General features: G+C 45.6%; 1 pseudogene; it reads left to right on the forward strand.

The window, feature by feature from the left end:
• Positions 1-1,346: 1,346 nt before the first annotated feature.
• Positions 1,347-1,871, forward strand: LOC119805150 (annotated as a pseudogene).
• Positions 1,872-4,631: the final 2,760 nt, after the last annotated feature.

The raw sequence follows: 4,631 nt of genomic DNA on the forward strand, positions 1-4,631 counted from the left end.
GACCTTCTGCATGTGAAGATCACGCTACAGGGAGAGGTCACCTCATCAAAAGCTGCCCTGCAGAGGAGAGTCATTCATCTAAGAAGGATAACTCGGCAAAGATAGGACCCTCTCCTGGAAAAGATCACCGCACAGGGAGAGGTAAGCCTCCAAAGAAAAGCCGCCCTGCAGAGGAGGGTCTGTCAGTTGACAGGGCTATCTCGGCAGCAAGAGGACCCTTTGTATGTGAAGATGGCCCTGCAGGGAGTGATCATCCCATTATTAGCCACGCTGCTGAAGAGCGTCATCTATCAGAGAAGGGTAACTCTGCAAATAGAGGACCCTCTCCTGGGAAAGATGGCTGCACAAGGAGGCGTCGCCTCAGAATAAGGTACCCTGGAGAGGAGGGTTACTCATTTGAGTGGGGTAGCTCTGAGGAGACAGAACCCTCTGTAGGTGAAGATTGCCCTTCTGAGAGAGGTCAGGCTCAGAAGAAAAGCTGCCCAGCGGAGGAGGGTCCCTCAGATGAAAGGGGTATCTGGGCAACAGGAAGACTCTTTGCAGGTGAAGATTGCCGTGTAGCGAATGGTGAGCCCATCAAAACCTACTGGGCCATAGTGGGTCATTCACCTGAGAGAGGTATCCTTGCAAAGAGAGGACCCTCTCCCGTAAAAAAGGGTCATTCAATTGAAAGGGCAAACTATGCAGAGAGAGGATCCTTTGCAGCAAAAGATTGCCCCACAGGAAGAGGTCAGACTCCAAAGAAAATCTGCCCTGCAGAGGAGGGTCATTCACTGGAAAGGGGTAACTATGTGCAGAGAGAACCCTATGCAGGGAAAGATGACCCCACAGTGACACATAGGTTTCCAAAGAAAAGCCAACATGCAGAGAAACATCTATCTGCCCTGGGAAGCTGCCCTCCCCAAACAAGTCGTCCTGCAGAGAAAAGTCTATCTTCCCAGAGAGTCTGCTCTGCAGAGAAAGTACACCCAGGGGACAAAGGTCACTTTGTTGAGAAAAGATGCCCTGCAGAGAGAGAACTCTCTGCTGAGAAAGGTCAGGTGGAAAAGAAAGTCATCTGTTTTGAGAAAGTTCATTCTGAGGATCAGTCTTCCCAAAGCAGCTACGCTGCTGAGAAATGTAACAGAGTAGAGAGCTGGTACCCTGTGGTGAAAGGTCATCACTCCATGGAGAAAAGCTTTCCTGTGGAGAAACCATCTTCTTCAGGATCTGCACCTAACATGCCAGTGCCAAAGAACATGAAGAATATTCAAGAAAACAAAATTGGCAGTGGTACCAGCACAGTACCGCAGATTCCTCACCAGAATGTGGCTGGGACTGTCACCACTGGTCAATATGTGCAGGCAGGGAAGATGAGAATGGGAGTTGAATTGAAGTTGCCTGATGAACTTAAGCCATGTCTTGTTAAGGACTGGGAACTTATAAACAAGCATAAGCAGTTATTCCAACTCCCTGCTGAGAAGAATGTAGATACTATTCTCGAGGAGTATGTCACTTTTGTGAAATCACAGGGAAAGGCTGATAATAGGGAATATTCTGTTAGTGAACTTGTATATGGAATAAGAGAGTACTTCAACAGGATGCTGGGCACCCAGCTGCTCTACCAGTTTTAAAAGCCCCAGTTTGCCGAAATCCACCTGGCTTATCCTCATATTCCAATGTCTCAGGTTTATGGAGCTCCACATCTCCTACGATTATTTACTCATATTGGGACTGTATTGACCCATTCCCTCCTTTGTAGTCATAGTCCTATGCGAGTGTCTAGGTATCTGCATGATTTCCTTAAATACCTAGCTGAGAATTCCACTTCTCTATTTAATGCCAGCAATTACAAAGTCACTTCTGCTGAGTATTGTTGTCAAGCCCTGTGAGGGTCAGTTGACCACTTCCTGTTATGACCTGGATCAGTAAACATTTGTGTGTTTGCTGTTTTGATTGCAGTTGTTCTTGAAAAAGTATAACAGGGCTTAATATTTCAGTTTGCTTATTATTGTGAACAGAAATAAAAATATTAAATGTTTTATCAGTATTTCAGCAACAAATAAATGTTCACTAAAAGAATTTGCTTTGCTTATTTGACAGCATTGTTTAAATGTTGGTGCTTCTTTTACTTACACATTGTGGGTTTCTACTAGGTGTTCATATTACATGATAACATGGCCTCATTCCTATTGCTAAAGGTTCAATATAATGGATATGCTCCAAACATATGCATACATATACTTTAAAATATAAAATCATTCAGAAATATAAAAGGATTGGAGATGCGGCTAAGGAGGCCCTGGGTTTACTCCTTGGTTTCAAGAGTGAAAGAAAGGGGAAGAAAAAGTGGAAGGACTGAAAAGAAGAAAAAGGAGGGATGGGTATAAAGAGAAAGGGAGGCTAGAGAGGGGAGGTGATGAGGGAGAGGTAGTGAATGGACGAGAGAAATAGGTGGAAAGAAGTGGAGGGGGATAAAGAAAAGAAGAGGAGATGGAGGAGAAAGAGTAAAAGGAGGACAAGGGGGAGGAGGGAGACAAGATTGCGAGAAAGAGGAGGGAAAGTAGAATGGAGAGAAGAAAAGGGAGGAAGAAGAAAAGATTGGGAGGAGACAGAGAAGGGTAATGAAGAAAATGAAAGAGATGAAAAGAGGAAAAAGAGGAGGAGATGGGCAGGAAGATATGTAGAAGATTATGGAAGAGGAAAAGGAGAGGAGGGATAGGAAGAGAGGAAGAGAGGGAAGAGAGAATGAAGAGAAAGAGGGAAAGGAGAAAGATAGGGACTAAAGGGGTAAAGGAGAGGAGGGAGAGTAGAGAGAGGAGTAGGAGAGGTAGAAGGGAAGGTGAGGGAGAAGGATAGTTGAGGGAAGAAAAAGAAGAGAAGAATAGGAGGGAGGAGAAGGAGAGGAAGAAGAGGTGAAGGAAAAGAAGGATGGAGAAAGGGGAGGAAGAGGAGTGGGAGAAGGAGAGAGGAAGATGAGAAGGTAGGGAGGAGAAGGAGAAAGAGTAAAGGAGAGGAGCGGAGAAGACAAGGAGGTAAAAATAAGAGAGGAGGAAGAGAGAAGAAAGAAAAAGAGGGAAAGAAGGATAGAGAAGGGAATGAGGAAGAATAGAAAGGGAAGAAGGAGAAAGGAGAAAGGAAGGAGTGGTGAAAGAGGGAACAGAAGGTCGAACATGAGAAGAGACAAGGCAGGGAGGAGAAGAAAAGGAGGTAGGGGAGGAGTAGAGAATGGAATAAGAAAGGGGAGGAGGAGAAAGGGGGAAGAGGAAGACAACATGAGGGAAGAACAGAAGAGGGAGGGGCAGAAGGACAGGAGGAAGAGAAGTAGTGGAGGATGAAGGAAAAGAAGAGAATATAGAATACGTAGTAGCAAAGGAAAGGGGGAGAAGGTAAAAGGAGAAAAAGTAGGGGAAAGAGGATGGAGAGAGAGAGAGTGGGGATGAACAATAGGAAGAGGAAGAAGATGAGGAAAAGGGGAAGGTAGAGAGAAGGAAAGCACTAGAAAAAGAATGAAGAAGAAGAAGAGAAGGAGTAGAAAGATTTGAAGAAGGAGTTGGAGAAGGGACAGAGAAGGGAGGAGAGGAGTGGGGAAGAGGATGGGGAAGAGGGAGAGTGCTTGGTTCAAACCCCATATTTGTTCAGGCATGGTTGGGAGGGGTACAGACAGAGCATGGGCAAAACCAAAGGTGGATCCTGCACTACCATTTGTACAATGTGCATGGGGAGAATGACACCCTGGAGGCTGTGTCAGTGGAGAGCTTGCTTATCCAGAGAGGGGCAAGGGACATTTTTACTCTATGAAGAATGGCTCCTTGGGTCCATGAGTTAGAATGTCATCGGTTTGGGGCAATAACATCGAGGGTGATTTATTCCTTTACTCAGAGGCAGCAGGGGCCAGAGGAAGGAACCTTATAAGGTCATAGAATTCCAGCCTGGCCTGTTTCAGTGGTCAGATAAGCAACGACCAGTCCCTGTACCCTTGGAGATACATGACCTTATCAGATGTTACATGCATTGGGGCACATTGGGGCACGTCCACAGGAAGCCTAACTGCCTGGGGTCTGCTGGCACCTGGGCAAGTGGGGAGAAAACAAACAAACTCCTGCTGATATAAGGATGAGAAAATCCAGGTTTTAGGCTTAACTTCAGAACAGCCCCAAAGGAGAGGCTGAGAAAAAGAAGGGGAAAAGGAAGGAAGGCAATAAGGAGGGAGGTTGAGGAGGAAGAGAGGACAAGAAGGCAAGAGAGAAGGAAAGAGAAGAGAAGGAAAGGGAGGAGGGGAAAATGAGGGGAGGAGGAAAATAGAATGAAGGAGAAAGAAGAAAATGAGTAGCAAGAGGAGGAAGAGAGGGGAGGAAAGTAAAGGGGAAAGAAAGAGAAGGGAAAAGGAAGAGGAGGGAAAGTAGGATGGGATAGTGTGGTGAGCCCACAAGCATGATACAGTAAATGTACAGCTGACAGATCTGTTAGACTAATCCATGGGAAGTGTGTACCTACAAGTCCACATGGAGAACCTGTTCACCAGATCTGCAGGAACATTTCTCTTTTGGATAAGTCACTGCCAATTCTGTAAAAATCTTGTGAAATCATGGCGTTTCTCCCTTCATAATGGGATTCATTCCCAAAATACCTCAGCAGTGTAATTTCTTCTG

The sequence above is a fragment of the Arvicola amphibius genome, chromosome X (assembly GCF_903992535.2).
Source record: "Arvicola amphibius chromosome X, mArvAmp1.2, whole genome shotgun sequence".
Taxonomy (NCBI): domain Eukaryota; kingdom Metazoa; phylum Chordata; class Mammalia; order Rodentia; family Cricetidae; genus Arvicola; species Arvicola amphibius.